General features: G+C 36.1%; 1 protein-coding gene across 1 annotated transcript in view; it reads right to left on the reverse strand.

Moving 5' to 3' along the window:
• The window catches only part of NOPCHAP1 (NOP protein chaperone 1), a 45440-nt gene that overhangs the window by 16905 nt on the left and 604 nt on the right, over positions 1-27931 (reverse strand). The gene's annotated exons all lie outside the window — the stretch shown is intronic.

Here is a 27931-nt window from a genome sequence, read left to right on the forward strand (position 1 = left end):
CACATCGAACCCGAAATATATATATTGTTTTTTTGCTGCAGCAGGGGGGCTACGCCCCACTGCACCCCCCCACACCCCCTGCTATTTAAATGTACCAACTCCGAGTCTGCACTTACATTGAAGTGAATGAGAATTTTTCACTACAGTGATCTCCATGCAAACAGTTCAATGTTGTAAAGAAACTATGTTTTCATCTCGGCCATATGCGGTTCGAATTTACGGCCATTCGACGATCTGAAGGGAACCCACAGTAACATATCCAAGACTGAGTTTTTGCCGTGATAATGGATTTTCACTGCGATTCATAATAAGGTAAGGATACAAGCTCTGCATTTATGCCAGTTTACTAATAAGTCAAACAGAGATGTTGAAACTGTTTTGTATTTTATTATACTTAGTCCTTACCAATAATATTTTTTTCATTTGAAAAGGACTTTTACCATCGAGTGACAAGGGTATCAATTAGAACTCCAGCTGTTAATACATATGTAAACATTTCACTGTTGAGTTGGGAAAATCAGTATATTTTTTTTTAATGAAAGTGCATTGTATTATGACATTATTTTTATAAGCGTCTTGTGGACAATATTTTTTTAATATGGGGTGAAAATTAGGCTAATTTAAATGATTTTATTTCATTTTTACATACTACGACAGATTTTTTAAAGGTTTAAAACTACAGTTTCTATGAGTTTTAAAAATGATTTAGATTTATGTATTTATATTGAAAATTGTGAGTTAGGAGCCATTTTTTTAACAAAGATGTACAAGCATGCAAGTATCTTCAATTATGGAAAAAATTTTGAAATTAATAAATTAAGTTATAAATGTACCCAAGGACAATACTAAACTTTTATCTTTTATGCGGCAAGGCTTCATTGGCCACAAGTGAGAATGGGGTGCAACCTGTTGGCTATAACAAAATTTAACATACATTCTAGTTTAATGAAGAACATTACACGAAGTAACTGGTCCATTCTTACTTCTGCTCCTGATATTTAGAATACTGTTGGAAGTAACCTGAAATTTATACAGAAGAAATGACTCAAACAAAAACTCTGTTATAAAGAAAACGGTTATTCATTCATTGGAATGAATGTGTATTCATTATTCATTTGTAATTGTAACCAAGTCTCTTGTGCTCTATCTTAACTGTCAATTCTGTATTTCTAGAACATCAACTTTGTACATCCAGTTACATTGAGATTTTTTCTTTTAATGGCATATTTAGCAACAAATATGTAGTTACTTTTATGTAGACAAAACAAATATGTTAAAAGAGCATATATCTGAACATATTTCTAGTTAATGTACACAGATTAATACAAATGATTTGGCTAAACATGTAACTGATAATGACACTGATCATAAATTTACATTTAGGGTTAATATCATCCTTCCATCGGATATTAGAAGGGGCGATATATCTTTAAAAAGCAGCATGTGGTGGAAATAAATAGATTAATTATTTTCAAGCATATAAACATGTAAGTTCAAAAAATACAGTTAGTATCACACCTATTTTACAAATGAAGTCTTTAAATTTATATTTAAATTTAACTACTGGTTAATGTTTTTTTGCTGTGTTCTGATTTGTGCAATGTGACCATGTGATTTCTATTTAAACTATGTGTTACTTAATGAATGTATTGTACCACTGAGGAAGATCACCAAGGAAGAGACTGTTTCCTTGAAAGCTTTGCTTCTCAATAAATTATTTTATTTTATCTAAAGTGGAGAGGATTTTTTTTCATTTTTTTTAAGTTTTGTTTTTGAAGACACTCGTAGCCAACAGATTCCTTGTATTGTTTTTGTTAGATTAGGAACTTCCATTTCAAAGTAGTTATTGGACATTAGACATGCTAAAGGGTAAAATAAAAACAGTGTTTCATTTATGCATAAAAGACAGTTAAGCAGAAAAAGAGGATAAACTTTCTGGTCAATAGTTTATTAGAAAGGAAAGATAAGCATAAAATGCACAGACAGAATGTTCTTTTCTCAAGGGAACAACACAATCTTGCCAGCTACAGAATGTTCCTTCATAAAATGTTAAATTAAGGCAAAGGTTGGAAACCAAGGGAACCAAGGCTAAGAGGGCGTGTAAAGCATCACAGGGTTTTGGTATTACTAAATATACTTCAAACGCAGAGAAATCAGTTAAGGTTAGTTAGTTTGTTCGACCTGTTATTTCAGAGAAGAGTACAGACACTTGAGCCGGAGTACAGAAGACAGGTCAAATAAAGACTATATTAGTTTACATTGTTCAAGACAATCAGAATATGATGTGCAGTAACTTTGAATACTAATTGTTTATCAGCACTGTTAATGAAGACAGTATTCAGATATTGTAAACATCTAATAAAGCCTTATTAAATGAACTACAGTGTTTGGAGAATTCATTCTGAAATGTATACAAGACTTCGCCCATAAAGGGGAGTCTGGCGCCTGTTCAGCATGAGTTTGGGTAATTAGCAGATAAAGACTTTCGTTCTCAGTCTAATTACAGTGTTTCCAGCTAATTATGGTACAGTACATTCATCAATTCTTACAATGGCAACCGAACAGGCCTGCTGTCTAGGGAGAGATATATAATTCTTGCAACCCAGCAGCTACTCTGAACAATCGAAAAATCAGAGACAGTTGTAGTGTGTAACCCTTTCAAATCCAGTTTTCAGTGCAGCATATATTTTCTTAAGTTCACAGTGACTGTTCTTACAAGTCACTACAGCAGAAGTACTATGAATATGTCAACAGCACTCCCGATCAGTCTGAGCTGCATATTTTTACTGTATTTATTTATTTTTTAAGTATTTGGAACTGCAAAACATAAATTTAACTGCCACTTCTACTGGAGACTGGAACACCCTAACAAGAAATGTAAGCAAGGGTGCATGATCAGTAAAACCTGCTGGACAGCTTTCAAATCATGAAACCATGCTCCTTTGATAAAATGATTCTGTCTACCCAAAAAGAGGACAAGTAGGAGGATCATGGATAACCTTAATTTTGGATTAGGTTATGTCTTTGGGTGTAGCTGTCATTTGGGGCAATCATTCCTGTCTGGAAGGTTAAATGTCATTTGTTGAAAGTTTACATAGTTTTCTGTGTTTGTTCAATGTTAATATGGAATACTTTGTTCTGAAAATGTATTTAGTTTTCTGTTTGAGGGTTTAATTACAGCAGAAGTCTTGAAAATGTTGTTATAGGTTCAACTGGAGGTGAAAAAAAGGAACTGTATAAAAGATCAGCCTGCCAAACAGTGCATGTAAGACAAAAGTTTGAAATGCACATTAAAAAAAATGGTCATGAATAATAAGTGGGGAAAAATGCTACTCTCTCCACAGTATCTTGAAATTTAAATAGCCTTAGGTATAGACAAAAAAAGCATATTGAATAATTTTATGAAATGCAGAGTACAAATAATGCTGAGTAGGCACATTTGGAAAGAAATGATTATGTGAATTTGCCAAAGAAGAGATTTCAGGATGGATATTGAGCAGAATACCTGGGACAAAGGAAAAAGGGAGTAATACTGATTGCTACAGCTGAGAGGCCCCAGTAAAGATAATCAACGGGTGCTCCAGACCACCCTTTCAGTAAAGGTATCGTTCATTTCCAGACTTGGTCACACTATACAAATCTACAGAATAGCAGTGTTTCTTTCAACTACATGTGTTCTACAAAGTAAATCAGCCTTATCAGAAAACTTTAACAGAAACAGCTGCAGAAAGACTTTTCACTAAGAGAACATTCCTTCATGCAAAAAAATGGACACAGCATACGACCTCTACATATAGTAAACACAGCTGTTATCTAAAGTGCACAGCACTAGTGTTTACTTCAGAAAAGCTTCAAACTTCAGCAGACCAGTATTAAATCAAAGCAGTGTTCCTTCAGAAAATAATACATTATCCAGTTAACAGCTATTTCCACAAACTTCCATGTTTCCAGTGTAACATCACTCAGCTAAAAAGCAAGAAAAAAGTTAATAAACTACAACCGATGGCCCACATTATTCCAGGACCATAAAGATGCAATACTTTATATGCACCTTTTAGTTACCAGCTCAAAAAAGTTTAAATTAAATCAGTTAAAGTCACTTGCAAATAAACATGTCAAGTAATACTGCTGCACTCAAAACATCAGTGAATATTTGGTTTAAATTTAAAAATGTTCTCTTAAAGTTAAAGGTTATTAGTTTAAAAATGTTAAATGTGTCTACACGCAAAAGGTTTAAATCACAGAAGCAAGCTAATGAGTTAGCTTCTGTCAGTACGGCCTCAAATTTAAAAACATAAATGCTTCAGCACATGCAATTCAACATAATAATTTCAGTTGTAGTATAGTTTCACATACAAATGTTCAGAATGTAATACATGTAATTCAAAATACAGTACTATGCTGCGGTATTAAACATACAAATGTCAACACAGTCAACGTACATAACATGCAGGCAATGTCTCAAATTCACATTACTTCATCTAGTTTCTTATTTTCAGAATCAACTGCAATGTTTGCGCTGAAAGGAGAGAAGAGAAATCAGAGTGCAGATTTTAATAAAGTAAATTCCACTAAAACTGAAGAAAATACTTCAGTACTAAGTAAAAGAATGCATTCCATAGCTATCTGTAAAGATCAGAGCATTGATGTGTCATTGCTTAAGGGTAAAACACAACATTTATTCATTGTTTACAAACAAATTAACCAGTTACACATAGATCTTTTATTAATAGACACAAATGCAGTTTTGTCAGGATTTGAAAGGTCAAAGATTACAGCAGCTAACAGTTCAAAGCGTAGCAGTTCTGTACTAGGTATAAACATGTCATTAGAGTTATATACTGTTTTAGACTTCAGTAAAGAGATTTGTGCAAATATACAGATTTTAAAGAAGTGGTTACGACAGGAATGTGCAGATTTATGGGTTACAGATAAAATAAATTCCAGTTCAGCTGACGCAGCTGAAGTGCTCAGAAAGACATATTGGGTGTGGCCAATTAGAAAAAAAGGGCAACAGTATACCTCTATGTTTTGTAAGGTACATCAGAACTAACAGTCAAATTAATTCGCAGAATAAAGGGTTTACAGTTACAGATTTGTCAAATGAAATTTTTGTGTTATTGTTTTAAGAGTTTTGTATTAAAGTGTTGCAATGCATAAACAATTTCATAATATAGACAGAGGCAAAATAATTTTTGCTAGTTTACAGAATGGAAAATTTAAAGTCAATACAATATTGTAAAAGTGACAATACAGTTAAAAATTCAGATCCTATGAATAAGAGTAACATTATGTAGGTTTTGTATGGAAATGGCAGCTTGTCAAGCATATCAGCTCAGATTACAGCCAGCCTAGCAAACTGAATTAAAAAACAGTACTATACAGTAATGAAATTCTTGCAGTATTCAGTACTACTGAAATGAGGTCAGCTAAAGAAATGGTTATGGTAAGACAGTGGGTGGAGTTTCACTCACAGACAGAACAGTATGCTAAAATTTAAGGGTCATGAGAAAAAATGTAAACAGTTCAACAGTTAAAATTCATTTTACGTAAGTGCAGAAATGCACAGTGTTACATTACTATTTGAGATTATCAGTTTGCTTACAGACTTAAGAGTTTATTAGCAGTAAATGTTTATTTCATGCAGGAAAATGTAAATATGTAAATGTAAATAAAGACAAGGGTAAGCAATGCTATCAGTTTACAATTGTTAAAGCTGCAAATGTTTATTTCATGCAGGGAAATGTAAATAAGATCAGGACAATAAGCAATAGTATCAGTTTATAATTGTTAAAGATGCAAATATTAGAAAATTCACCCCGGGATCACCTCAGTGGCTCTACTCGGCAGAGGCACTAGGAACTAAGATTAGGTGGCACGATGCCAAGGTAATCCTATGGGCTAGGCTTGTAAAGGCTCCAGGGCCATTAGCCTAGTACACACCTAAAATCTATGAATCTATAAAGACCTGATACTAGATACAATCAATAACTTTAGTCATCCAGCCTTGCACAAGAGATAAAAAGAAGAGGTTTAAAGGCCTAAGTATAAAAAGGACACTTTGACATTAAAGCAGGCCTTCCTTACCTCATCAGTGACTGGGACAATGCAGAGTAAAATTTGGCAAGCACTATAGTGCAAAAGTTGACTGTCTATGTGTTTCAGTTATTTCTTCAATGTTTGTTTAAAGTTAAAATGTATGAGTTAAAAGCAAGTATGTATGTGCAACAGTACTAGCTTTCAGTCCATGTTCAGACAATAATAGTTTGGTTTTCAGAGTATAACGTACCAGTTTCATTATGCATTTATCTGTGTGTAGTCAAAACTGGCAAAAGATATTCTTTCAGTATTAGTTTAGTTTCCAGAAAATACACAGCTATTTTAAATGTTGAGTATACGCTAATGTAAATTTTGGTCAACATTCAGAATATGACATTCATACTCAGTTATGTGTTCAGTACAATACCTTTCAGTCAAATCTCAAAATATAAAAATAAAACTCAGTTACTTCACATTATTCACTCATTAGTGCAAGACGCCAAGATTAGACAAAGTGTGCCTCTTTCTTTATAGTACTGTTTGTTATATAACCTTATATCTCTACCAAGTCTGTTCCTGTTGTTGTATTGTTTTTGTTTCTGCTGTAAAAACTTTCAAAATTTTATCTTTTTTATTGCATTTATTTTTAGTATCTTATTTTGATTTCTATTTTCAATATTTTAAATTATTATTAATCTTCCTTCTGTAAACTATAATTCTTATGGTACGAGCCTGAGTATCGAAATTTCGTGCAGTAACACATACTTTTTCCTCTGTGTTGATCTGTATGACAACAAAGTTTACTTTGACTTTGAAGAGTAAACATTATTTAGTCATTAGTTAAGGGTAAAGTGACAGAATTATTTTTTTACAAGCTTATTAAATAACAGGTAGTAATAGTTATTCAATATACTCAAGGTATAACATGGCAGGCTTAATTTGTTAATTAATTTACAAAGTACAGGACACTTTACATAATTATTGTGCATTAGTCAGAAAGTTAAAATGGCACTAACAGACAATGCAAAGGTATAGACTTGAAATACAGAAAGTTTTAGTAAATTATTATAGCTCATAAATATTCATAAAAGTTAAAAAGGTAGCATTATAAAACAAATTTAAATAAAAATTTATAGACACAAGTTAACACAGAATATGGTGATTATAGTGGATATAGAAAGTGTACACACCCCTGTTAAAATGCCAGTTTTGTGTGATATAAAAAATGAGACTACAATAAATCATTGCAAAACTTTTCCCACCTTTATTGTAACGTATAACCTGTATAATTCAACTGAAAAACAAATCTGTTAAGGGAAAAAATATAAAACGTTCAATAAGCTAGTTGCATAAGTGTGCACACCCTTAAACTAATACTTTGTTGAAGTACCTTTTGATTTAATTACAACATTCAGTCTTCTTGGGTAGGAGTCTCTCAGCAATGGCACATCTTGACTTGGCAATATTTGCCCACTCTTCCATGCAAAAGAGCTACAAATTGGTCAGATTGTGAGGGCATCTCTTGTGCACAGCCCTCTTCAGGTCACCCCATAAATTTTCTATTGGATTTAGGTCTGGGCTCTGACTGGGCCATTCCAAAACTTTAATTTTCTTCTGGTGAAGCCATTCTTTTGTTGGATTTGGATGTATGTGTGGGGCCATTGTCATGCTGAAAGATGAAATTTCTCTTCATCTTCAGCTTTCTAGCAGATGCCTGAAGGCTTTGGGCCAAAGGCGACTGGTATTTGGAACTGTTCATAATTCCCTCCACCTTGACTAAAGCCAAAAGCAACCCCAAAGCATGATACTGCCACCACCATGCTTGACCGTGGGGATGGTGTTCTTTTGGTGATGTGAAGTGTTGTTTTTGTACCAAACGTACGTTTTGGAATTGTAGCCAAAAAGTTCAACCTTAGTCTCATCAGACCATGACATCTTCCCACATGCTTTTGGGAGACTTGGATGTACTGTTTTGCAAATTTCAACCAGGCCTGGATGTTTTTCTGTATAAGAAATGGCTTCCGTCTTGCAACCCTACCCCATAGCCCAGACATATGGAGAACACGGAGGATTGTTGTCACATGTACTTGCCAGAAATTCCTGCAGCTCCTTCAGTGTTGCTGTAGGTCTCTTGGCATCCTACCTGACCAGTTTTTGTCTTGTCTTTTCATCAATTTTAAAGGGACTTCCAGTTCTTTGCAACGTCATGGTTGTCCCATATTTTCCCCACTTTTTGATGACTGTCTTCACTGTGTTCCACAGTATATCCAATGCTGTGGCAACTTTTTGTACCCTTCTCCTAACTGATACCTTTCAACAATGAGATCCCTTTGATGCTTTGCAAGCTCTCTGCGAACTATAGCAGGCAACTGAGTAAATGTCAGGAAAATCCTACTAGGACAGCTGAACTTTATTTGGGGTTAATCACAGTCTCTTTAATTGATGGCAGGTGTGTACCTAAGAAGACTGAATGTTGTAATTAAATCAAAAGGTACTTCAACAAAGTATTAGTTTAAGGGTGTGCACACTTACGCAACAAGTGTATTGAATTTTTGTTAATTTTTATATTTTTTTCCCCTAACAAATTTGTTTTTTTTTTTAATTGAACTGCCCAGGTTATAGGTCACACTAAAGGTGGGAAAAGTTTTGAAATGATTTATTGTGGTCTCATTTTTTTATATCACAAAAACCTGGCATTTTAACAGGGGTGTGTACACTTTTTACATCCACTGTATGCTTCGAGACCACTTATAAAGTTATCTTTTTTAGTGCAAATTTCAATTAGTCTTCAGAAAATAGCCATCATACTTGATAGGCTATACAAAAAAGAAACAGTACAATGTTTAAAGATGTAAATCTATGAACAACAGGAAAAGGTTTCATTTGCTATAAAAGAGAGTCGTCATAGTACACTAAGGCACCAGTTCATAAGGTAAAAAACAGTGTAACTTCACCATTACAGCATACAGAGATATAAAAAAGGCAGGGTTAACAGTTCGTACTCTGTCTAACTTAAATAAAGATTCCAAAAGACAGGTTAATGAGCTTTAAAAGTTATGGAATTAAAGGACACTCATTTTCAGAATAATGTACAAGTTTTAAATATATCACTCATACATCAGAACTTAGACTTAAAAGACTCTAAAGACTATAAATCTAGGTAATATAAAAATCAAATCATAAAGTTAAGAGATTTCAACCCAAACAGGCCATAAATATTCAAGGGATACCCAATGGTCAAAATTAAAACTGCAAGTTTATTCACCAGATAAAGAAAATGATTGCCTAGTTATAATTAAATCATGAAGTTAAAAGACTTCAATCCAAACAGACCATAAATGCTCAAGTGCCACCTAGTGGTCAAAATTAAAATTGCAGGTTTAAGAAATTAAAAAATATATATTTTCAGATTAAGAGTCAGGTAGCATAAAGCTGTATACAGTAGTTAGCGATACAAATGTAAAGTAACTACAGAAGTAGGTCCCTGTAGACTTTCGTCAGGGACCTCAGGGGTAACTGTTAGCTGAACAGACATTAGGCAGGCTAAAGGGTAAAACAGAAATTGTGTTTCATTTATGCATAAGAGACAGTTAAGGAGAAAGAGAGGATAACCTTGCAGATCAACAGTTTATTAGAAAGGAAAGATAAGCATAAAGTGTGCAGACAGAATGTTCTTTTTCTCAAAGAAAGATACAATCTTGCCAGCTACAGAATGTTCCATAATAAAATGTTAAATTAAGGCCAAGCCTAGAAATCAAGGGAACAGAGGCTAAGAGGGCGTGTAAATCATCACAGGGTTTTGGTATTATTAAATATACTTCAGATACAGTTAGGGAAGTCAGTTAAAGTTAGTTAGTTCATTTGACTTGTTATTTCAGAGAAGATTACAAACACTCGAGCCTGAGTACAGAAGACAGGTCAAAAAAAGACTATATTGGTTTACATTACTCAGGACAATCAGAATATGACATGCAGTAACTTTGAATACTAATTGTTTATCAGCACTGTTAATGAAGACAGTATTCGGATATTGTAAACAATTAATAAGGAAAAGGTACTTGTACATATTCACACTCACGCACACACACACACAATTTATAACAGTGTTTTCTTTTCTAAGACCTAACATTTCATTGTTAATGCATGCAAGGTCCCAAGGAATGGAAAAGCAATGCAAACGCATATCTACTTCTGTGATGGCCTGGTGGTGAACTACTGTGACTATGGTGTATACGGTCCTGGGTTCGAGACCTGCATGGCTGTTTATTTGGCTTAATATCTGAGCTTTGGCCGGCTAAGATCTACCTGAAATCAGCTGGACGTATAAGTGAATTTAAGTACACTTTTATCTGCTCTTTTTCCTCTAGTATTGCATTTAATTTATTTGTGTTTCTCACTGAATATTAACTCAACTGAAGTTGTGGCTGTGTCTCTGCAGAGTACTTGTCAGAATTTCTGTGTAGTCATTAATAGCAGTGGGGGGTAGTTTCACCTCATCACTGATATTCTGTCCTGCCTTATATAAGTGGTACATTTTGGGTTATTTCTGCTTAATATCTGAGCTTGGGCCAACTAAGATCTACCTGAAATCAGCTGGACGTATAAGTGAATTTAAGTTCTTTTTTATCTGCTTTTTTTCATATAGTACTGCATTTAATTTATTTGTTTCTCACTGAATATTAACTCAACTGAAGTTGTGGCTGCGTCTCTACAGTTAGTTCCCCACCCACACTCCCTGTTCTTTTGGTGTTAATGTTGGTTGCTTTGAAAATTGCCCGCCCCTCTAGTAAATTTGTATTTGGATACTCCTTCTGGGCCCATCTCATTTGCTCACTCAACTGAGTGCAGTGAGATCATATTCTGATTTCAGGCACCCCTACTGTGTACAAAGAAAGCATTTGGGAAGGACAACCCCTGTAGCCTCTTAATCCTGCTCTGTTCCCTCCCTCAAAAAAAAAAAAAAAAAAAAAAAAAAAAAAACCGAAAAAATTAAAAATAAATAAATAAAATATATATTTTATTCAGCTGCTCTTACTGTAACTGTCTTAGTCGCTGTTCTGCGTGCTGTTCGCTCTTACTCTGCACTTATTACTGCTTGTTAGTAGCCTTTTAAATTTACTGCCTTTGGCACTTGTTTTTTAGTCATTTGTTAATTTAATTGCATTTAAACTGTATTTGCCGTAACATTGCTGCATGCTCAAGTGTGCTAGCCTGCACTGCAATTTGTATTGTATTTACTGCTGTTTTAGCTGCTTTTCTGAAAAAAAAATGTCTAAGCTTGTTTCCTTCCTTTCCTGTAACTAGTCTAGTCCAGATACAGACTTGCTGTATCCAGGACTGCTTGTAAGCTTCTGAGCCCCCCAAGCCTTTCTGTGTTGGAGGGAAGCCTTCTAGCTTATCAGTGGGAGTGGTAAGCACTAGGTAACTTATCTACCACAGGAGGAGTGGTTTCTGGCCCAGAAATTATAGTTTATTGGCCGTTTGGGAAGCTTTTCCATTTCTTTCAACCTTCTGATTTAAAAGCCTGTGTTTGCGCTCGTTTCCCGCCTTTCCTGTTACTAGTTTAGTCCACGTACAGATTTGCTGTATCCAGGACTCTTTATAAGCTTCTGAGCCCCCCAAGCCTTTCCGTGTTGGAAGGAAGCCTTCTAGCTTATCAGTGGGACTGGTAAGCATTAGGTAGCCTGTACCACAAGAGGAGTGGTCCCTGGCCCAGAAATTGTAGCTATTGGCTGTTTCAGTTTTTTTCCATCCCTTTCAACTTTCTGGTTTGAAAGCTGCACTTGCGCCTGTTTCCCGCCTTTCCTATAACTAGCCTAATCCGATTACAGAGTTGCTGTATCCAGGATTGTTAGTAAGCTTCTGAGCCTCCCAAGCCTTTCTGTGTTGGAGGGAAGCCTTCTAGCTTATCAGTGGGAGTGGTAAGCACTAGGTAACCTATCTTCTATGGGAAGAGTGAGTTTTCGCCCAGAAATTGTAGTTAATTGGCCGTTTGGGTAGTTTTCCATCTCTTTCAACTTGCTGGCTTAAAAGCCTGCATTTGCACTTGTTCCCCACCTTTCCTGCAACTAGTCTAGTCCAGGTACAGATTTCCTGTATCCAGGATTCTTTGTAAGCTTCTGAGCCCCCCAAGCCTTTCTGTGTTGGAGGGAAACCTTCTAGCTTATCAGTGGGAGTGGTAAGCATTAGGTAGCCTATCTACCACAAGAGGAGTGGTTCCTGGCCCAGAAATTGTAGCTGTTGGCCATTTGGGCAGTTTTTTTTTCCATCTCTTTCAACTTTCTGGTTTAAAAGCAGCACTTGCGCTTGTTTCCCACCTTCCCTGTAACTAGCCTAATCCAGATACAGAGTTGCTGTATCCAGGACTGTTGGTAAGCTTCTGAGCCCCGCACGCCTGTGTTGGATGAAAGCCTTCTAGCTTATCAGTGGGAGTGGTAAGCATTAGGTAGCCTGTCTACCACTAGAGGAGTGGTTCTTGGCCAAGAAATTGTAGTTTATTGACCATCTGGACAGTTTGTCCATCTCTTTCAACTTTCTGGTTTAAAAGACCACATCTGTGCTCATTTCCCATCTTTCCTGTAACTAACCTACTGGGAAGCAGTAGAAAACCTTAAACTGATACAAGCCTTCCAGCTTAGAAGGCAGACTTTGGAGTGATTAAGTATCAGTTTTCTGTAGTTTCTTGCTGTATTTAACTGTTTTCCAGCTAAATGCCGATTTTCCAGCATTTATTGTGATTTAAAAGCTTGTTTTTTTTTTCACATATTGTACTTATTTGACTGCCTGCACTTTTAAAAAGTCGTTTTTTGTTTAAATAATTTGTTTAACTGTTGTAGGCTACACACTAAAGTGTGATAGCCTTTTCTGATCATTTGTTTTAACTGTATTTTTTACTGTTTTTGCCTTATCTTCTCAAAAAAAACAAAAAAATTCCTTGTTTCCCCGCATTTCTAAGCTAGTATAGTTCAGTTTTCAGGCTGGTGCTGAATTTAGGGCTGTGTTACAAGTTTCTGAGTTGCCCATACCTTACTTGGATAGAAGGAAGTTTCTCTGTTCACCTGTGAGAGAGGGGAGCTTTCAGCAGCCTATCTGTCCCTGGAGGTTCCAGCTCAGAAGTTAGTAATTTATTGGCCATTTTGGGCTAATTTCTCTTTCATTTCCCTGCTATAAAAAATGCGTTTGCACGGTTTTGCGCATCAGGCAGCACTGGTTAGCTACGGTTAAATTATTCCTGGCTCCACTAAGTCTCCTCTTACGTTTTTCCATTGAAACTAGTCTAACTCTTAACCTAATCACTCAAAAAGCATCCTACAGCCCAGCACTTGCTCAGACCTAATAACAAGCACTAATATACCCCGACATTTGATTGCCCAGCAAGGCAAGGCTCTTTATTCACCCATCACCAACCAAGCGACTAAGCAGCTCACTCTACTATACAGGCATGACCAAAGGACAATTTGAGGTGTACTCTCCAGTCCAGCTGGTGAATCTGGATATCCTGAGGCAATGTTACAACTGCCTCATGTACACAAACAACCCTCTCCTCCTACCACAAAACACTAACATATGCGAGAGATGCAATTATACAGCCAAACTGGAGGCTAAGCTGTCTCCACCCAAGACTGGAACAGATGGTCAAGAGGAGAAGGTTAACATTTGCACCACACCTCCAGCCACACATAGACCTACTAAACCAGCACTAGCAAAAAATACACATAAATACACAGAATCATAATCGGAGGCTCTAAATAAAAACATGCAAAAGCATCAGAGACCTCCAAAGCAGACACCCAAACAACCTGCACCTCCCGTCACAAACCAGACAACACATAAAACAGAAAATCAGTGTGCCGCACAATCACAGCCCTTAAGGCGAAATAACATACCTAACACACTAGTAATAGGTGACTCTATATAGTCAGGCACACTGACATACCACTCACTAGGCTGAACAAGCAGAAGGTTACTGTTAGCTGCCTGTCGGGAGCCAGAATCCACCACATAACACAAGCACTCAGGATACTCCAGAACAAGTACAAATATGACTCTGTCATTGTTCATGTTGGTGTGAATGACCTGAGACATACCTCCCTGGACTACATGAAAAGAGACATGGAAGAGCTCTCTGATCATGTAGCCCAGGATGGTTTGACCGTGACCCTGAGGAGCATCCTGCCCTCACCAAGAATGATACCTCAGTATAAAGAAAAAATGACCAATTGCAACAACTGGCTAAGCTTCTGGTGTCATTCAAAGGGGATCCAGTGTCTGTCAGTCTGGGATGACATGCTCGACATGCCACTTTGCTTTCCAAGAGATGGCTTGCACCTGTCACCCCTAGGCTTTCGAATACTGGCCAAGGTTCTTGCTGCCCCCATAGTGCCTTTTTTAGGCAAGGCTCAAAAGTCAAATCCACCTCTGTAAACAGCACAATTAACAAAAAACTGAGGGTTATGCTACTCAACGCCAGGAGTTTAAATCTCAAAATGCACACGCTCGAAGCACTCCTCAGTATGGAGAACGTCGACATCTGTGCAGTGACTGAAACCTGGTTCAAGGCTCCAGAGAGCACCCCAGCACTACTGGGCTACAACTCATACCACACGTTTCGGCCACAGAACACGGCCCGAAACACAAAAGGAGGGGGTGTATCCATATTCATCAAGGATACCTACTCCTCCAGGTTAGTGGCGCAGCATGATACCTCTGAGATCATCCATGTGCAACTAACATTGGGCAAATCTGCAATGCAAATTGTGGCCTGCTACAGATCACCCTCCATGACCCAGGACCACCACTCCACCTTTCTGGAGACACTGGAAAACATGAAGGTCCTACCGAACACCCTGACATTGGGTGATTTCAATTACCCTACCATTAACTGGGAAAACTACTCAAGTACAAATTCCCAGGCCCAGCGCTTCCTGGAATTCATCAACTCAAATGCCCTGGATCAGCTGATGAACTCCCCTACCAGAGGTGAAAACATATTAGACCTGGTCATCACCAACATGGGCGACAGGTGTTCCACACCGGAGGTCAACCCGTCACTGGTTAGATCAGACCATAAACTAATTACTCTGGATGTCCACACCTCACCACCATACCCAACTACGGAAACCACAATAAAAAATGTTTCTAAAGCAAACTTCACCTTACTTAAGACAGAGGCGGTAAGTTTCACAGCTCCCACGCTAAAGGATAACGCTGTCCAAGATGCAGAAACCTTTACAAATGCACTCTATGAGCACCTACAAGGATGTATGGATCATGCCATCCCTAGCAAAACCAAGACTCACTCCTCTAAGAGAAGGAAACCAGTCTGGTGGACCCCTGCCATAAACAGGCTATACAATAGAAGGAGGAAACTAGTTCAGAAAAAAAGCAAATCCCAAGAAGGAAAGACATCCCTGATCAGTATCAGTAAGAAACTAAGGTCAGTCATAAAATCATCCAAGGCTAACTTCGAAAGAAAAATAGCCAAGGATTCAAAAGATAACATAGCTAAAGAAGGCTTTGTGGTTAAGAATCTAAGTGGCAACTCGCAGATATGCATTGAACTAGTACAAAATAGCACAAAATATACTGAACCTACTGATATTGCCAACATCCTGGCAGATAAATTCATTGCAAACTTCACCCTCCTCTCACCCCAAAAGGGCCCACAACAATACCGGAAAAGTGTAGTGTTCCAGAAATCACAGGTGAAAACAGCCCTTTCAAAAGCCAAAAACACAGCATCAATGGGGCCAGATGGTGTCCCAGGCTGCATCTTGCATGAACTACAGAATGAACTAACCCCCCACTTAAACACACTGTGCAACCTCAGCCTCTCCACAAGCTAAGTGCCCACAGAATGGCACACAGCAATGGTTATTCCACTCCACAAAGGAGGAGCCACAACTGACCCCGGTAACTATCGCCCATAAGCCTGACTAGCCTGATCTGCAAGGTTATGGAGCGCATCATCATGGAACTCATTAACAAAGACATTGGGAACCTCCAAACACTTGACCTGACCCAGTTCAGCTTTAAGGGCAGATCATGCCTACTAAACCTGGTTGACTTCTTCGAGACGGTCACCAAGGCCATAGATGAGGGAAAGGTGGTTCACACAGCCTACCGTGACCTCGCCAAGGCTTTTGACACCATGCCCCACTCGGGTATTACAGAAAAACTCACCAGCCTGAACATAAACCCCTACGTCATGAGATGGGTTGCCAACTGGCTTACAGACAGAACTCACACGGTAAGAATAGCTTGCTCCAGGTCCGACTCTAAACCAGTCACAAGTGGTGTCCCACAAGGCTCGGTCCTGGGACCCCTACTGTTCAGCATATACTTCTCAGAAGTACAGGCAAACACAGGAGGACTATGGCTAACCAAGTTCACCGATGACTGCAAACTGGGAAACATAACTGACTCTCCGGCTGACATGGACATCCTCCAAAAGGGCCTTACTGAGACGGACATCTGGTGTCAAAGTCATGGCCTCAAACTAAATTCCAAAAAATGCATAGTCATACCATTTGGGAAAAACATAACACCCACTAATTACCACATAAGTGGCAGCCCTCTTAATACAGAAGGGGTAATAAGAGATCTGGGGACCTACGTAGACTGTAATCTCTCCTTTGACAATCATATTGCCAAAGTAGTTAGGAAATCCTTCTATGTGCCCCATCTAATTACTAAAGGGTTCACATCTAGAAATAAAGAGGTTATAGTGTCCCTCTACTCGTCACTCATCAGACCCATCATAGAGTACAATGCCTCACTTGGGATGTACCTCACAAGACACTTCCAGCAACTGGAAAGACCTCAAAAGTACTTCACCAAGAGGATTACTGGCATCAAACTGGCCTCAAACATATGTCCTATGCAGCCAGACTAAAAAAACTCTGGCTGTACTCAGTGGCATATCGCTTACTCAGAAGTGATCTCTGCCTGACTTACAAAGCCATGTCCAACTCAGAATTGATGGACATGCTCCACCTAAAGAAATCCAAGTCACTGCAAGCCATGCGCTCTAGTGAGCTAAACCTCATCACAACAATAAATAGAACATGCTGGAGGGACAGATTCCTGTCACAGAGACACCCCATGCTTTGGAACAAAATTCCAAACTACATTAGGCAGAGCCCCTCACTAACACTCTTCAAGAGAAACCTTAACGAGTGGATGGGTAACAGAAAATACACCCCTGGGATCATTTCATTGGCTCTGCTTGACAGAGGATCAGTTAATTAATCAATGGGGTGGCGAAAGCCGACACACTCTGGCTAGGCTTATAAATGCCCTCGGGCAGATAGCCTAGTACCAACCTATGAACCTATGCCCTCCCCCAAACACACAAGTCCACCAGGGACTGCAGTCAGAATGCACATATTAGGAAACACAACCCAAATCCTTGCCCCTTAGGCAGGTGAGCAGACTTTCACATTACTTCTCTTCCCTTCTAAAATTGTACCCAAATCATCTGGGCTGTAGTCAGGGTGGTACTTCTCTAATCATAGAGCTGGACATGATAGTACTGGGTTTAGTAAAAGGACACTCCAATGCTTTAGGACCCAATCCCTGGGAAAACCCAGGTTAAATTAAAAAAAAATGCCTTCTCTGTCTCATGTCATATTATTAAGGGTTCCACAAGGCCAAGATTCTGTGACCATATCCTTTTTTCATAAATTGTTAAAACAAGACGGCCAACTCACCGTCCCAGCTAGGGTTAAAAAGTAGCGTGCAGGCTTACTCGAATAAGGCAAAAATGGTGTATATCCCAAGAAATATTTATTGAAAACAATCCACAGTATAGGAAACTAAAATCCACATGAACAACCGTTAAGTGCTTTCATCCGCTTATCGCAGACTTCTTCAGAACAGCTGATTGACTCGCAATACAATCCTTTTAAAATCTTTTTGGAACCATTCTAGAGGCAAACAATTTTAAAGTGCCAGTGCTTAATATAATTTGTACATATTTTAAAAACATAATTATAAAAACAACCAATACTTCAATATATCGTAAGACTTACTAAAACCTTAAATAATAAATTATATGAATACTATTTAAAAAAAAATACTGAATAATAAAATTGCAATACCAAACTTCATACCCCTTTGATGGAACTAACAAACACATACATAATTCTATAACAACATATTAGCACCTGATGGTAAAACTGATCACGCCAACATTAGAAAGGGTTTGATAGAAATAAACTCATTTATACCCGGTTCCTTTGTGGCATCGGTCAATACCTGCCAGATGCTTTCTTTCTTGCTTAGTATTGTTTTAAAATTGCCCCCTCTGTTTGATGTAAAAACTTGATCTATTATGGCAAAACTGAAACTATGATGTTCACCTTTCTTCTCTATATGTCTATATAATGCATTCATGGTGTCATGTACCCCAATTCTGTAAACATGATCATAAATTATTTTCTTAAATAGTCTGTTTTGTCAATATAGTAAGCAGGGCATGATGAACAACTAGCTAAATAAATAATTTTCTTACTGTTACAATTCCCCCTTCTAAATTTAATATAGGTCCTATTTAAATTCTGTAGTTTTATTCCATCACTCTCATTAATCAAATTACATTGATTACATGACCCACATTTAGTGGTAGCCTTGTTACCATTGTATCTGTCTCTTTCAGTACTCCCTAATTGTAATAACCTCCTAATGTTCAAATCCATCTTAAACACAAAACTGGGTTTTTCACCTAATATCTGTTGGATATCATCAGCTACTGTTAAGTTCTTCCAATATTTTAATACTATATTCGTAATTTCATTCACATACGGGGAATAAGTTAATGAACATACTCTATTAATTGGAACATTATCCAATTTTCCTTTTTTCATACTACTAATTTCTTGTCCTATTCCTGATATAGGACAATATTTATTACCCCATTCCTTAATAACAAACTGTGAAACATCGTTCAACAAGCCATCTGGGTAGCCTCTATTACTAAACAGAGATGTTATAAATTCTATTTCCCTTGTCATAATTTCATAATTTGATGACATCCTGGCTGCTCTAATGCATTGACCCTTCAAGATGTTTTTTAACATATGTCTTGGGTGGTGACTAGTAAATTCCATATATCCATTCGAAAATGTTTTCTTCCTATATATCTCCAATTGGAATCCAAGCTCCGTATGTTTTATATAAGTATCTAAATAAGAGATCCCTTCATAACTAACACTGTATGTGAATTTAAGAAAACTACTAGTATTGTTCAAATAATCTATAAATTCATCTATCATTTCAACTGGTCCTTTCCATAAAACAAACATATCGTCAAGAAACCTCGTATAATAAGAAATATGTTCATAATATTTGCAATTAAATAAAAATGTATTTTCCCACTCTAGCATAACCATATTTGCAAATATAGGGTCACATGAAGCCCCCATAGCTACACCCCTTACTTGTTTAAAATATTTGCCTTCATAATATATAAAGTTATTATTCAATACTATTTCCATCATATCAGTTATTAGGTTAATTCGATCCCATGTCAAATTAGAAGATTTTCTAAGACCATTACAAAAATCTTCAAGTCCCTGTTCTTTCGGGATACATGAAAATAAGTCGACGACATCAATAGTTATATATGTTAATTTCTCATTCCATTTATCAGGTGTGAGTTGAGCAAGAAATATCCATGAATCTTTAATGAGGTGAGGAATGTTTCTATATATGGGTTTGACCCAACTATCTATCACCACACCTATATTGAATGTCTTAGACTTACTTCCCGAAATGACTGGGCGAAAAGGGGGTTTACTAATATTTTTATGTACCTTTGGTATACCTATAATGGTGGCTAGAGTGGGAAATTCTACTTTCATAAATTCATATATATCATCTGTTATTCTCTGATCCATAAATATTCATCTAATGCCAAATCTATTTTCCTATAACTTATATGTATTTCATTAATAGAAGTGATTTCATAATTTCCTGTGTCCATTAATATTTTTTGAATTTCATTGACATAATAGTATTGTATAAAACTATCCCCCCTCCCTTATCGGGTTACATTACTCTGATATTTTTATTATTCATAAGATCTACTAAACATTCCCTTTCTTTTGTAGTCAAATTGTCCATCACCTGTCGTTTATTAATATTTTGACTATAATTATAAATATCAGAACAAACCAATTCTTCAATATTTTCAACCTTTTTGTTAGGGGGTGGCATAGATATACTTTTTCTCTTTAATTTATTACTTTCCATTATAAATGCATCTTTTTTATTTTTGTTGTTAAACAGTAATGCTAAATTTAATCTTCTACAATACAATTTTACATCTATAATAGTGTCTACTAAATTAAACTTGGTGGCAGGTATATATTTCATTCCTTTAATGAATAAGGTTCCTAATTCATCCTTTATACAATAATTGTTGTAATTATACACCTTAAGATCATTAACTTGATGAATAATATTTTCTTTCTTCTCTAACAATATTATTCTCAAGACTTACTCTATCTAGAGTGTCATCTGGGGTATTATGCGCCATCACATTCTCTAGTACTGCCTGTACCGATTCCCCCAATAGTTCTGTTTTGTTGCTGGGGTGAAATAACAACCCCCCCTGAAAATTCATATGCTCATCTGTATGTGTCACTGCATAATCATCCCATCTGTTATCCTTAGTGTGTTTACGCTCATTACCCATTATGTATGCCCTATTTTCTTTATATTGTATAACATCCCGATTTAACTTTTTGTTCTTCCTTTCATATAATTTTTCCGCATTACTTTCTGCATATTTAAACTGTTTGTCATGTAATGCACGCCATTGTGCAAAAAGTACATCAGACACTATATCATTATTCAATTTTTCAACTTTCAACACAGTTTTACTGAGTTTTCATCATTCTTTTTGACCAATAAATTCATATAATTTATTCCAAATGAATTAAATTCTGTCTTTGTATCAATATCTAAATTAATACCCATGGGTACCTTAAAAAATCTTAAACCCATTGGTACTATTCCCATGGATATACATTTAGTAAGATAAGCATTATCTACTTTGATTGTTTTAACAACCTGCAATAATTTTCCAAGTTCAAAAATCATTTCCTTTAAGGTTCCTTTTTCATACTTATTGTCATTTCTATCATGAACATTTTTTGTATATGTTCTTTCATCAGACATTTTAAATTCAACATTACTAGTTTAAAAATTGTCCAATCTCAAATGACCATTGTCATTTGTGTTAGTTAAGTCATTGGTAGCTCTCAGACTTGATGAATTATTAACAGTACCTTTAGATGAAAAATTATTTGATTTAGTCGTAGCTGCATATGTTTTAACAGGTAACTGTCTTTTTGGGTGAGCTCCCATATGCTCACTGTCATCCTCTTGATGAAACAATGAAAAATCAAATGTAAAATCATGCTCAGAAGTCACACTGCCATTGTCCTTTTCTTGGCTAGTATTGAGTAAATTATTAGATGTTCCCTGACTCCGCATGCCAGGTTCCCCCTGACCATTAGGGATAGACAATTCAGATGGCACCTTGCTTTCTGTGCTCAGTGTTCCTTTTTGTTCGAGGGCTTCACCTCTCTGAGTGCTGCCCGTATGTAGTTGTCCAACTACCTCTATCAAGTGGGCCACCTCTTCTCGTAGAGAACGAACCTCAGACTTTAGGGAAACAAACTCATCCTTATTCAATGAAGTATCCGCTGCCTCACTTACTTTCTCCATAGCTGACCAACACCGTAAATATTCGAATACAAATGGCAACACCAGAATTGTTAAAACAAGACGGCCAACTCACCGTCCCTGCTAGGTTTAAAAAGTAGCGTGCAGGCTTACTCGAATAAGGCAAAAATGGTGTATATCCCAAGATATATTTATTGAAAACAATCCACAATATCCACAGTATAGGAAACTAAAATCCATATGAACAACTGTTAAGCGCTTTCATCTGCTTATCGCAGACTTCATCAGAACAGCTGACTGAATCACAATACAATCCTTTTAAAATATTTTTGGTGCCATTCTAGAGGCAAACAATTTTAAAGTGCCAGTGCTTAATATAATTTGTACATATTTTAAAAACATAATTATAAAAACAACCAATACTTCAACATATCCTAAGACTTACTAAAACCTTAAATAATAAATGATATGAATACTATTTCAAAAAAATACTGAATAATAAAATTGCAATACCAAACTTCATACCCCTTTGATGTAACTAACAAACACATACATAATTCTATAACAACATATTTGCACCCGATGGTAAAACTGATCACGCCAACATTAGAAAGGGTTTGATAGAAATAAACTAATTTATACCCGGTTCCTTTGTGGCATTGGCCAACACCTGCCAGATGCTTTCTTTCTTGCTTAGTATTGCTTTAAAATTGCCCCCTCTGTTTGATGTAAAAACTTGATCTATTATGGCAAAACTGAAACTATGATGTTCACCTTTCTTCTCTATATGTCTATATAATGCGTTCTTGGTGTCATGTACCCTAATTCTGTAAACATGATCATAAATTCTTTAGTCTCTCTGTTTTGCCAATATAGTAAGCAGGCCATGATGAACAACTAGCTAAATAATGTTCTTACTGTTACAATTCCCTCTTTTAAATTTAATATAGGTCCTATTTAAATTCTGTAGTTTTATTCCATCACTCTCATTAATCAAATGACATTGATTATATGACCCACATTTAGTGGTAGCCTTGTTACTATTATATCTGACTCTTTCTGTACTCACAAATTGTAATAACCTCTTAATGTTCAAACCCAGCTTAAACACAAAACTGGGGTTTTCACCTAATATCTGTTTGATACCATTAACTATTGTTAAGTTCTTCCAATATTTTAATACTATATTTGTAATTTCATTCACATACGGGGAATAAGTTAATGAACATACTCTATTAATTGGAACATTATCCAATTTTCCTTTTTTCATACTACTAATTTCTTGTCCTATTCCTAATATAGGACAATATTTATTACCCCATTCCTTAATAACAAACTGTGAAACATCCTTCAACAAGCCATCCGGGTAGCCTCTATTACTAAACATAGATGTTATAAATTCTATTTAATTTGTCATAATTTGATGACATCCTGGCTGCTCTAATGCATTGACCCTTAAAGATGTTTTTTAACATATGTCTTGGGTGGTGACTAGTAAATTCCATATATCCATTCGAAAATGTTTGCTTCCTATATCTCCGATTGGAATCCAAGCTCCGTATGTTTTATATAAGTATCTAAATAAGAGATCCCTTCATAACTAACACTGTATGTGAATTTAAGAAAACTACTAGTATTGTTCAAATAATCTATAAATTCATCTATCATTTCAACCGGTCCTTTCCATAAAACAAACATATCGTCAAAAACCTCGTATAATAAGAAATATGTTCATATTTGCAATTAAATAAAAATGTATTTTCCCACTCTAGCATAACCATATTTGCAAATATAGGGGCACATGAAGCCCCCATAACTACACCCCTTACTTGTTTAAAATATTCGCCTTCATAATATATAAAGTTATTATTCAATATTATTTCCATCATATCAGTTATTAGGTTAATTCGATCCCATGTCAAATTAGAATATTTTCTAAGACTATTACAAAAATCTTCAAGTCCCTGTTCTTTCGGGATACATGAAAATAAGTCGACAACATCAATAGTTATATATGTTAATTTCTCATTCCATTTTTCAGGTGTGAGTTGAGCAAGAAATATCCATGAATCTTTAATGAGGTGAGGAATGTTTCTATACATGGGTTTGACCCAATTATCTATCACCACACCTATATTGAATGTCTTAGACTTGCTTCCCTAAATGATTGGGCAAAAAGGGGGTTTACTAATATTTTTATGTACCTTTGGTATACCTATAATGGTGGCTAGAGTGGGAAATTCTACTTTCATAAATTCATATATATCATCTGTTATTATCTGATCCAATAAATATTCATCTAATGCCAAATCTATTTTCCTATACCTTGTATTTATTTCATTAATAGAAGCGATTTCATAATTTCCTGTGTCCATTAATATTTTTTGAATTTCATTGACATAATCAATAGTATTGTATAAAACTATCCCCCTCCCTTATCGGGTTTCATTACTCTGCTATTTTTATTATTCATAAGATCTACTAAACATTCCCTTTCTTTTGTAGTCAAATTGTCCATCACCTGTCGTTTATTAATATTTTGACTATAATTATAAATATCAGAACAAATCAATTCTTCAAAATTTTCAACCTTTTTGTTAGGGGTGGTATAAATGTACTTTTTTCTTTAATTTATTACTTTCCATTATAAATGCATCTTTTTTATTTTTGTTGTTAAACAGTAATGTTAAATGTAATCTTCTACAATACAATTTTACATCTATAACAGTGTCTACTAAATTAAACTTGGCGGCAGGTATGTATTTCATTCCTTTAATGAAAAAGGTTCCTAATTCATCCTTTATACAATAATTGGTGTAATTATACACCTTAAGATCATTAACTTGATGAATAATATTTTCTTCTTCTTCTCTAACAATATTATCCTCAAGACTTACTCTATCTAGAGTGTCATCTGGGGTATTATGCGCCATCACATTCTCTAGTACTGCCTGTACCGATTCCCCCAATAGTTCTAATTTGTTGCTGGGGTGAAATAACGACCCCCCCTGAAAATTCATATGCTCATCTGTATGTAAATATATCTTGGGATATACACCATTTTTGCCTTATTTGAGTAAGCCTGCACGCTACTTTTTAAACCTAGCTGGGACTGTGAGTTGGCCATCTTGTTTTATCAATTCTGGTGTTGCGTTTTTCATAAATGAAATGTCCCATGGTCATACCCCATCCCAGCCTAACACTTCATGTCACTGACAATTTCCTACTAAGCTCAGGTCATGACAAAGCTACCCTTCAAAAAGTGTTAGAAATGGAGTTCTAAAGTTCTGGACCTATTATAATTTTAAGCATGAAAACATAAAAAAACTGTATGACCTGTGGCACTGCTTACTGACTCAATCACCTCCCACTCTCACACTCAGCCTTACCTAGTACACCAACCTTCTCTGCAAGAAAAAAACTGTTTGCCACCTTCCAGACAACATAAAGGCAATAACCCTGAATATTCTCACCTCCAAACTACATTATGACCTAATGATTTTAATTCCTGCTTCCCAGACTACTTAGGATTATTTGAAGTCTGACAATTTTAAAGTATACAGATCTGCTGCACCTTCTAGTAGATGGGAACATTGACATTAATAAAGATGGAAACCCTCCCCATTTCTGAAGGATAAGCTTCAGTTATCTATGTAAGCTCAAAAGGTGGGGCTGCTATTGAGTTTATACGGCTTATTTTTCTGTGAACATGAATCAGTTCTTACACAACCTGAAAAGGCAGGAAAGTTGGTAACATAATGCTTCTATACTGGATAAAAATGAAAACCCTTCCTATACAATGTATAAATATTGTGCATTGGTCATCAAAACCTAGTTTTTTTTTTTTTACATAGAACCACTAATTTGGCAAGTTTTATAATAAGCTTTATTTTATTCAAATTGTGTGTTCTCTATTTTTTCAGTTTACAATAATTTTACAGGACAATACTAAGTAACAGTAAATTGGAAATTTTAAAAGTAAAGGGGAAGAAAATGGTTAACACTGTAAAGAAAATGGATATGAAGAAACTAATGGTATGTTATTGGACATTTAATTTAAGAGGAAAGCCTTCACAATATGATCCTACAGAGTTCACTAATGGGAGCTAATGACATAGGCGTTGAGTGCTATCCCACTTGTAAAAGAGGAGGGAGAACACTAAAGAACCATGGTGTTTAAGAATACAAAAACATGGTAGCCAAGTAGGTGAGATGAGGAGGTCACTTAAACTATAACAGCTGCTTGAACTGCCGGCCCCCCTTCAATCATTGTTTTCCCTCTTCAATAAATAAAAAAAAAAGACTAGTGTTCAGCCTCTTCCACAACTCACAAGTAAAGAAACCCCTATGCTACACAAAAACAAACAGGTTTACATTCTACCCTAAGTCTCCGTGATAGCTGTGAGACTGGGTTACTTTAACATTAGTTTGTTGGACAACCTGAGTAGAGTCTACAGTTTGTGTTTGGCTGGACTAGGTTTGATAGAGCTGGCCAGTCGGTAGGGTTGAATATGATTTTATGGGCAAGTGAAAGTTGTATTAGTAATAATAGGTTAGGAAGTTCTAGTCAGTTGAGCTGTCGGGAGGGAGTGCTAAAGGGGTGACGGACCCTGTCTGAACAGAAAGTGTTACTTTATTTTAGTAACTCTGACATTTGGTCTCAGGAAGTGATTAATACACAATATATGTATCTACTCTTGTGAATACGTCAGATTACAGTTTATAACCATACACTGCTAATTTCTTCAAATTCTGTTTAGTCACCAGTTTTAGTGCTGCCACATGTCAAGTAATTCACACTCAGCTGTGTCTACAACACAGAATATGTTGTTAAATTAAACTTATATATAATAAAGGTCACAAAGAGCAGAAAGTTAGTGGGCTCAGTGATCCAGAGATGTTGCTCATGACCAGTACACACTTTCATATCACTATAAAGGAATGGAAGAAGAGTTAAAGGAGGGCTATCTGTTGTATGAAATATTATAAAAAATTAATCATGCTTAAACATTTCTTAAACAGCTATCCAACTTCAGAAGGGCCATGCAGCTTTAATTAATCTTCATGGGAAAATACAATGTTCACCAGTCTTGATGCTTTTTCAGTTCACAGTTGGGGCATTTCTTTCTGAAATCTGAGACCGTATGTGACAGATGACACCCTCAACTAATGCAAAAGACTTTTACTTTGCTGCCGAAATAAAAGGTTCATGTCAAATAAATGTATCTGACTCCACTTTCTTTATAACATTAAGATGTTTCAGATTAAGCAAAAGTCACCACAGCATAAAAAAGCATGTGAAATATCAAGGAAAAATTGACAAACATACAGACTCCTTAAATTAAAAGGCCCCACACCTGCAACTGGTTTTCACTTTGCTGTATACTCTTATATACTAATTAAAATTTCACTGAAAACCTTTATACCAACAAAATGGTCCTGTAATAACCCCATCACTAAGGTCACTTCTTATTCAAGATCCCATGCCATCTAAAATTTAATATCTCAGTGAAAACACCTACTAAGAAAATAGTCCTGCCCTTGTACTAACCCCATAGTTATGCTGTCAGATTACACTAATGTAAAAATCCTCACACTTTACTTTACTTTATAGTCCAGGACTCAACTGAATTTAGCTACTAGGATACAATATGCATATGCCTCAGTTACTGTTCGTGTACAGTACTAAAACTAAACTATGACTACATATACACACACACTGTAAAATAAACAAAGAACGCTCCACAAATGGGCAGTGATCTTACACGTTGTGCTACTTCGTGCATGTCCCAAGGGATTACTTGTAAAACTATACATACGTTAGCGCTAATCCGTATATTTCTACTGTTAACACATGAAAAGGGGCTTTGCCCAGTGGTAATGAAAGAAAAAGACAACAAATGACATTGTCCTTGATTTTGCATAATGTCCCTTATTATTAACTCACATTTGTCCCTTACCCCGTAAAACTGCTGATTTTCCCATAATTCACCGAGGACTGGGAACAGTCATTAATGACAGATATGGTACTTTCAAATGTAATATTATAAACAAAATTAATGCTGATCTAATATATGTTAACTAACTTAATCACTAATTTGGGGCAGTTATAACTCATTAGTTTTTACTTTGTCTATGACTCTTGAGCAGAGAAGATGAGAGCTGTGTGCTATGAGTAGGGTACCTTTTCAAATGGCCA

Source organism: Protopterus annectens, chromosome 11.part0, assembly GCF_019279795.1.
Source record: "Protopterus annectens isolate FY-2018-M chromosome 11.part0, PAN1.0, whole genome shotgun sequence".
In the NCBI taxonomy this organism is placed as follows: domain Eukaryota; kingdom Metazoa; phylum Chordata; order Ceratodontiformes; family Protopteridae; genus Protopterus; species Protopterus annectens.